Source organism: Ictidomys tridecemlineatus, chromosome 5, assembly GCF_052094955.1.
Source record: "Ictidomys tridecemlineatus isolate mIctTri1 chromosome 5, mIctTri1.hap1, whole genome shotgun sequence".
NCBI classification, from domain to species: Eukaryota; Metazoa; Chordata; class Mammalia; order Rodentia; family Sciuridae; genus Ictidomys; species Ictidomys tridecemlineatus.
Window position 1 is genome coordinate 15,734,174 of NC_135481.1, and position 9,561 is coordinate 15,743,734.

General features: G+C 38.4%; 1 pseudogene; it reads left to right on the forward strand.

The window, feature by feature from the left end:
• Window positions 1-436: 436 nt before the first annotated feature.
• On the forward strand, window positions 437-1,110 carry LOC101974421 (large ribosomal subunit protein uL13 pseudogene; annotated as a pseudogene).
• The last annotated feature ends 8,451 nt before the right edge of the window (window positions 1,111-9,561 follow it).

The window sequence follows — 9,561 nt, forward strand, 5'->3', positions numbered from 1 at the left end:
ATTACACACCCTCCCCTTCATCTTGGTGATCACTACTGTGTTTACAGTACATACTTTAGTTCCTATTTTTGGAAAATATGTATTTTTATTTCATGTGCTTGTGTTTTTTATTATTATTATTATTATTCTTTTTGCAGTGCTGGGGGTTGAACCTAAGGCCTCACTCATGCTAGATAAATACCCTGCCACTGAGCACTGCCCCCAGGGCTGTTAATTTTTTTGAGGTATAATTTACTTTACTTTCAGTAATAGTCACCTAGTTTTTAACAAAGGAGCAAAAGCAATTCAGTGGGAAAAGATCTTTTTTTTTTTTTTTTCCCCAACAGATTATTTTGGAATAATTGGATGTCCATGTGCAAAAACAAACAGAAAAGAATCTAAATATAGACTCTACCTTTTATGAAAATTAACTCAAAAATGGATCTTAGGGCTTTCCCAGGCGGCTGCTGAAGATGGCGGAGGGGCAGGTCCTAGTGCTGGATGGCCAAGGCCATCTCCTGGGCCGCCTGGCGGCCACTGTGGCCAAACTCATACTGCTGGGCCGCAAGGTGGTGGTTGTGCGCTGTGAGGGCATCAACATTTCTGGAAATTTCTACAGAAACAAGTTGAAGTACCTGGCCTTCCTCTGCAAGAGGATGAATACCAACCCATCCCGGGCCGTACCACTTCCCGGCCCCCAGTCTCATCTTCTGGAGGGCTGTGCGAGGCTTGCTGCCCCACAAGACCAAGCGAGGCCAGGCTGCCCTGGACCGCCTCAAGGTGTTTGATGGGGTTCCACCACCCTGCGACAAGAAAAAGCGGATGGTGGTTCCTGCTGCCCTGAAGGTTGTGCGACTGAAGCCAACAAGAAAGTTTGCCTACCTGGGGCGCCTGGCTCACGAGGTCGGCTGGAAGTACCAGGCAGTGACAGCCACCCTGGAGGAGAAGAGAAAGGAGAAAGCCAAGAGCCATCACCGGAAGAAAAAACAGCTTATGAGGCTACGAAAACAGGCAGAAAAGAATGTGGAGAAGAAAATTAACAAGTTCACAGAGGTCCTCAGGACCAATGGACTCCTGGTCTGAGCCCAATAAAGACTGTTTATGCCTCAAAAAAAAAAAAAAAAAAAAAAAAAAGGATCTTAGGCCTAAATGTAAGAGGCCAAACTATAAAACTTCTAGAAAAAAAAAAAAAAAAAACAGGATAAGATCTAGCTGACCTTGAGTTTGGCTATGAATATTTAGATATGACAACAAAAGTATGATTAATAAAAGAAAAAATTGATGTTGGACTTTATTACAATTAAAAACTGCTCTACAAAAGGCATATTAAGAGAATGAGAAAGTCACAGAATGGAGAAGATATTTACAAAACACCTATCTGATAAAGTACTTGTATCCAAAATATTCAAAGAATTCTTAAAACTAAACAATAACAAACAACCTATCTTAATCCATTTTCTGTTCCTGTGACTGAATATTACAGATGGGTCTCTCCCACTCGGTACTGAGGATTAAACCCAGGGGTGCTGTGCCACTGAGCTACATCCTCGGCCCTTTTTATTTTGAGACAGGATCTCACTAAATTGGCGAGGTTGGCCTCGATTTTTGATCATCCTGTCTCAGTCTCCTGAGTAGCTGGGATTACAGGTGTGTGCCATTGTGCCCAGCTCCAGACAGGATGATCTATGTATAGTAGAGGTTTATTTGGCTCACAGTTGTGGAGGCTGGGACTTCTGCAAGCACAGCTCCAGGATCTGCTTGATCTGGTGAGGGCTTTTGTGCTACATCACAACCTGGCAGAGGGCATCACGTGGCAAGACAAGAGCAAGTGTGCTAGATCGAGTCTCTTTTCCTCTTCTTATAAATCCACTACTGCCATCATAGAGCTACTCTCATGACTCATCTAATGCTAATTACCCCCCAAAGCCCCCATATCCAAATGCCATTAACACAGATTTTTTTTCTTTCTAACAGATGAACTTTTGGGGGACACATTCAAATCATAGCATAGCCCAACTTAAAAATGGGCAAATATGGTGAACAGACCAAAGAGTACAATCAAATGCCAAATGAGCATATAAAAAGATGCTCAATATCATCTGTCAATAAGGAATTGCAAATTAACATCATGAGGTAAGCCCATAGTGTACATTTAACTTTGTAACAAATGGCCAAACAGTATTCGTCTGGTGTACTATTTTGCATTACCATCAGAAATTTATGAGTTCCAATTATTCTGCACAGAATGGATTAAGACAATGTCTAATCGCTTGCCTCCAGGACTACATAGTAAGTATTCTTGCCTCCAAGGACTACATAGTATCCATCCATGTTCTAGCCATCTACTCCTAGGAGAAGATGAACAGTTGATTGATTGTCCAGGAATGGAGCACAGCAGTGGACATTCTAATCCACACCCCACCGTATGGTCATTTATTTGGTACATATACACAGGAGTGGTCTAGGCTGTGCATATATCCAGTGTGCCAGGAGGCTCTCCTCTATGGTTGGCCATCCTGTATCCCCACCAGCAGCCTGTGAAGGAGCCTATGTCTCCAAACAACTGCCAACAGCTGGCATTTCCCAGCCTTCCAACTTTGTCCAGTCTAATAAGTGTAAGGTGATATTTCATTGTTGTTTTAATCAGAAATTATCTGCTTACTTATTTTTTAATTGTTAATAATTTTCCTCATATTCCTCTTTGATTACCACTCTTACAAATTGCGCATTGACAAACTACCCATTTTTCTATGGGACCTGCTGCATTTTGCTTACCTTGCAGTTAATTTGTTGTGCTTTCTCTAGTCTCCTAAAGCAAAAGCTTAAATTCTTGATTTCAGATCATTTTTCTTTTCTAATATATGCATTCAGTGCTATAATATCCCTCTGCACAAGCTTTCACTGCATGCCACAAATTTTGATGTTTTGTTTTCATTTTTATTTAGTTTCAAATTTCTTTCTTTTCTTTTTTTTTCTTTCTTTATTTTCTTTTTCTTACCTTTTTTTTTTTTTTTTTTTTTTGCCTCCTGGGGATTGAACCTCAGTCTTGCACAGGCTATATGAATACTCTGCCACTAAACTACATCCCCAGCCCTTAGTTTCAAACATTTTCTAATTACTCTTGAAATTTCTTCTTTTAACTCATGTTTTATTTACAAGTGGGTGGTTTAATCTCCAAGTCCTTGTGGATTTTCCAACTATCTTTCAATTCCGTTGTGGTCTGAAAGCAGACACTGTGGTTTATATTCTTTGAAATGTGTTAGGTGTATTTTATGGCCCAGAATGTGGTCTATTTTGGTGACTGGTCCATGTGAGTTTGAGTGAAATGTCTATTATGCTATTGTTGGATAAAGTAGTCTTTAGATGTCTACTTGATTGATGGTGCTGTTGAATTCAGCTATGTCCTTACTGATTTTCTGCCTGCTGGATCTATTTCTGACAGAGGAAGTTGAAGTCTCCAACTATAATAGTGGATTCATCTATATCTCCTTATAGTTCTTTCAGTTTCTGCCTCACGTATTTCGATACTCTGTTGTTGGGGACATACACATTAAAGATTGTTATGTCATCTTGGAGAGATGACCCCTTTATCATCATGTAATGATGTCCATTTTTTTAAATTTATTTTTTAGTAATGTGGCCTTTTATAATTGATAAATTTTCTTTCCCTGAAGCCTCCTTTGTCTGAAATTAATACAGCTACTCCTCCCTGATACTCCTACCCCAGCCTTGCTCTTCCTCCTCCTCCTCCTCCTCCTCATTCTCCACCCCCCCTCCCACACTCCATCCCTACCCCCATCTCTGGGGATAGAACCCAGGACATTGTATGTGCTAGGCAAGTGTTCTACCGCTCCAACTTTCTTCTGATTAATGTTAGCATGGTATATTTTTCAGCATGGTGTATCTTTCTTCATTCCTTTATTTTTAATCTATATGTGTCCATATAATCTTTTTTTTTTTTTAAGTGGCAGGAATCAAGCCCAGGGCCTCATGCATGCCAGGCAAACATTATACCCCTGAGTCACATCCCTAGTCTTGTTTTTTGATTCATTCTGACAATCTCAGTCTTTTCATTGGTGCATTTAGATTACTAACATTTACAGTAATTATTGGAATAGCTGAATTAATATTTAGCCTATTTATTATTACTGTCTATTTGTTGCCATTGTTCTTTGTTCCTAGTTTTGTCTTCCACTTTTTCTGCCTTTTGTGGTTTTCATTGAATATTTTGTATGATTCCATTTTCTTTCCTTTTTTATATCAACAATACTTAAAAAAATTGCTTTAAATTGCCCTGGAATGTGTGCTATATATTCAGCTACTAATCCAAGTCCACTTTCAAATAACACTCTCCTGCTTCACAGACACTGCAAGTGCTTTACAATAGCCACGTGTTCCTAAGTCTTCTTTTTGTCTGTATTCCTGTCATTTATTTCACTTATACATAGCGATGATAATAAATAGATCAATATATTATTTTGAACAAAATGCCATCTGGTTCATCCATCAATTTTTTTTAAGAAGCTTTTATTTTACCTTTGCTTATTCCTTATTTAATGCTCTTCCTTTCTTTATGTAGGTCCAAGTTTCTGACCAATACCACATTCCTTTCCTCTGAAGAACTTTTCATATCTATCCTAAGGCAGGCATCCTCACAACAAAGACCCTTCAATTTTTGTTAGGTAAAATATTTCTTGTTCACTTTCAAAGGATAATTTCACTGGTTACAGAATTCTGAGTTAGTAGAGTTTCTTTCTCTCTCTCTCTCTCTCTGCACTTTATTTCATGCCACTCTCTTCTTTCTTTAATGGTTTCTTTTAAAAAATAGATGTAATTCTTATTCTTTCTACTTCTTTGAAATTTCTTTCTTCTTCCTTCTCCTCCTCTCTCTCCCCCTTCTCCTCCTCTACCTCCCCTTTTATCCCTCCTCTTCTTCATCTATTCCTTCTTCTCCTCCTTCTTCTAAATGGGGTCTCACTATATTGCTCAGGTCTCAAATTCCTGGCTAAAGTGATCCTCCCACTTCAGCCTCTCAAGTAGCCAGGACAACAGATGCATGCTACTACACCCAATCCAAACTTTTTCTTAATCCCTGGGCATTTTTTTTTTTTTTTTTGCATTTATCCTGCTTAGTATTTTCTGAGTTTCCTGCATCTGTATTTTGGCATTAATTTGGGGGAAAATTCTAAGTCATTATTGCTTCAAATATTTTCTTGCTCTTTCTTTAATTCTCCCTCTGATATTCCCATTACACATTACACTATTTGTAGTTGCCCCATAGTTATTGTATAGATTTTTTTTCCTCTTTGCTTGTCAGTTTGGGAAGTTTCTATTGTATTTTCCAGCTCAGAGAGTCTTTCCTCAGTCATTTCCAGTCTAGCAATGGGCCCATTAAAGATATATTTAGATTCACCAGTGTGTTTTTTTTTTTGAAAGAGAGAGAGAGAGAGAGAGAGAGAGAGAGAGAGAGAGAGAGAGAGAGAGAGAGAGAATTTTTTAATATTTATTTTTAGTTTTCGGTGGATACAACATCTTTATTTTTATGTGGTGATGAGAATCAAACCCAGTGCCCCTGAGCATGCCAGGCAAGCATGCCAGGCGAGCGTGCTACCACTTGAGCCACATCCCCAGCCCAGTGTTTTCGTTTTTGTTTTGTTTTTATTTCTAGCATTTCTTTTTGATTCTTTCTTAGAATTTCCATCTCTGTGTTTAATACTACCCATCTGTTCTTGAATGTTGTCCACTAAAGCTCTTAGCATGTTAATCTTGGTTGTTTTGAATTAGTCACACTTATTTTAAAATGTGGTTTTTAAAAAAAAAATCAATTTTATTACAGTGTTTTGAATTATAATGCTGAGTTTTTTGTTTGTTTGTGTTGCTTTTGTCTATTTGGTACTAGGGATTGAACCCAGGGGTGTATCACCACCAAGCTATAATCCCAGATCTTCTTATTTTTTGCTGACTTGCTCAAGCTGCCCTTGAACTTGTGATCCTCCTGCCTTGGCCTCCTGAGCATCTAGGATTATAGGTGTGCACCACTGCACCTGGCTAATCATGCTGTTTTAGGATAATCTGAACGTCCTTGCCATATTGGAGTTTGTTTCTGGTGCTCACTCTGTCTCTTCATATTTTTTTTTAAGTTATGCCTTTATTCTTTTCTTTTTAAGAAAGAGTGAGAGAGAGAGAAAATTTTTTAATGTTTTATTTTTTAGTTTTCGGTGGACACAACATCTTTGTTTGTATGTGGTGCTGAGGATCAAACCTGGGCCACTCGCATGCCAGGCAAGCACGCTACCGCTTGAGCCAAATCCCCAGCCCTTTCATATTGTTTTTTGCTTGTTAGTATGCCTTGTAATTTGTGGTGTTGTTGAAAGCCAGACATGATGGTCTGGTTAAGAGGAACTGTGATAAGTAGACCTTTATTGATGTAAGTCTGGTGGAAAGACAAGCATTCTTCCATAGTCCTATAACCAGGCCTCAGTCTTTTATTGAGTTTGTGTCCTGAGCAGTGAACTTTAAAACTGTTTCTCCATTTTTTCATTTTAGCTGGTAAAGAAGAACTAGAGGGAATTGGAGTTGGATACTTCCTTTCCCCAGGTACATTAGACTGTGATAAAATCCAAGCAGCTCAGGTTCTGGTAAAATTGTTTCTCCTGAGGGTAGGCCTTAAGAAAATCAGCATACCCTGGCTTTCTGCCCCACCCCCACCCCACCCCTGCCTGGGGTTGAACAGAGGAGAGCTTTACCACCGAGCTACATCCCCAGTGCTTTCATTTTATATTTTGAGACTGGGTCTTGCTAAATTGATGAGGCTTACTTCAAACTTGTGATACTCCTGCCTCAGCCCCCTGAGTCACAGGGATTACAGATGTGCACTGCCACCCTTGCCAAAAACATGAAGCAATTGTTCCCTGATATTCTCAGTAAGCATCTCATGGAGCTCCTAGAGATAACACTCAGAAAAGCGAATATTTCCCCTTAAGACGGGGCTTCTGCTGGGTTTTCTTTTTCTTTTCTTTCTTCTTTTTTTTTTTCCTGGTGCTGGGGATGAATTCTCGCACACACTAAGCAAATGCTCTATTACTGAGTTATACCCCCAGGTCCCCCACCCCCAGCAGTTTTTAATTGTCAGACTTGTCCCCACTGAGCATCTAGTGATTTATCAATTATAGTTCAGGTTTTCCTAACCTAGTACTGGTTCTTGGGGAAGTTCCTTCTAGAGGCGTCCAGTATGTTTTGAGTTTCCACCTGTGGCTCCAGTTTAACAGATTAATTTGAAAATCCCGTCTTTTAGAAATAGCACACGGAAAACCTAATGGATCTTTGAAATACAGCTCTGCAGAGAGCAGCGAGGGCTTCATTTTTCTGTATCTGAAGAGCAGATAATTTTATGCATAGTATCCCCTATGGTGATGAAGAATTTTTTTTATAAGTGGGGTTCAGCAAATATTTATTTCCTGGTCATTCTTGAGCATTTTTGCATATATTTCTGGTCATTTTATATAAAGGTGCAACATCTATAGACAGTATAGATTATATGTGTATATGTAGCCTTGTGTGTGTAGAACTTGTGACTCTCCCGAAAATGGACAGCGTCGTAAAGCATAGCAAATAACATTACAATTTTATTTCACATTTGTTACTGTATAACCAAAATTTATACTTTCTCTAAGCAGATATTCATGTGTTAGTTTAATAGTTAGTTTAATAGTTAATTTGACATAGGAAAAAAAGAAACATGTGTTTTATAGAAAAACTCCCAGAGAGAGTTGGATGTGGTGGCTCATGCCCCAAATCCCAGCAACTTGGGAGGCTGAAGCAGGAAGATTGTAAATTTGAGGGCCTTGGCAATTTAGCAAAGTCCTAAGCAACTTAGTGAGACCCTGTCTCAAAATAAGACTTAAAAAGGGGTTGGGGATGTGGCTCAGTGGTAAAGCATCCTAAGTTGCATCCTCAGTCAAAAAAAAAAAAAAAAAGTCCCAGAGATAGCATGTGTAATTCTTCATTATCTGGAAAAATAAAAATACTGGTATCATGTTATATCTGATTAAAATTTCTAGTCAAAAGAGTATGTATGACTGGTCAACAGTGGCTAGAATTTGGTTTTTAATTATTATAATAAAGATTATTGGTAGTCCTTGATTGAAGAAAAACAGGGCAGTGGGAAGGTCCTTTCTCAACTGGTTCCAAAGAAATTCTCTTATATTTTCTTAAAAAAAAAAAATCAACAGGGTGTAAGAAAATAAATAAAACTTTAGAGTCTTATTTCTCACACTTGCATCATTTAGAGAATACCTTTTTATTTGGTGCAAGGCTGGGACTCTGTTTTATTTTTTTCCATCTAGGAAACTGGTTTAATTTGTCCTTTCTTCATTGATTTGTGATGCCTCCGGCCCATAAACTCATGGTCTGACTTTGAGTTTCCTATTCCATTCTGTGGTCTAATACTCTGTTTTGTGCCAAAACAATGTTTTACTATGTTTGTCTTTTACAGAGTTTTTTAACGGGCTTAATATCTAGTAGGACAAATTCTTGCTCTTTACTCTTATTTTTAAAGGTTTATTTGGTTGTGTGTGTTCATATAAATTTTATTTTTAAAATATTTATTTATTTATTTTTGGTACTGGGGATTGAAACCCAGGGCATTTTACCAACGAACCACATCCCCAGCTCTTTTTATTTTTATTTTTTTAAATTTTAAGACAGGGTTTCACTAAGTTGCTGAGGGCCTTGCTAAATTGCTAAAGCTAGCCTTGAACTTATGATCCTCCTTGCCTCCAGAGTTGCTGGGATTACTGATATCATGTTATATGCACCTGGCTCCTCTTGAATATTCTTGATTAACTTTACTACTAGATATTTTACTGTGTGTGTGTGTGTGTGTGTGTGTGTGTGTGTGTGTGTGTGGCTATGATGAGTAAAAGCTAGTTATTACTGATGAAGAAAAATGTTATCATTTTTTTTAGATTTATCTCATATTTAGTAAATTCTCTTAATTAGTTTTCACAAAATATCTGTTGATTCTCTTTGTTTTTCAAAGCAAATGAAAATATCAACTTTATTCACTGGTAATTCATCTATTCTAATCCTAATCTCTTATTTTTCCTTCCCTATCACTTTGTCTAAAATTTCCATTATTTTATGTTAAATTGTAGCAGTCAGTATAGTTGGAGTCCTTATTTTGTTCCACATCTTAAAAACACACACACACACACACACACACACACACACACACACCCAGCAGCTTGGGAGGCTGAAGCAGGAGGATTGCAAGTTCAAGGCCAGCCTCAGCAACCAAGCAAAGCCCTAAACAATTAATCGAGACCCGTCTCAAAATAAAATATTAAAAGGGCTGGGAGGGGCTGGGGATATTGTTCAGCTGGTAGAGTGTTTGCCTCACATGCACAAAACCCTGGGTTCAATCCCCAGCACCACAGAAAAACGGGGGGTGCTGGAGATGTGGCTCAGTGTGCCCCTGGGTTTAATGTCTCCTAAATAAATAAATATTAAAAAATACATATAGCTGGGTGTGGTGACTCACACCTATAATTCCAGTAACTTGGGAGACTGAAGCAGGAGGAT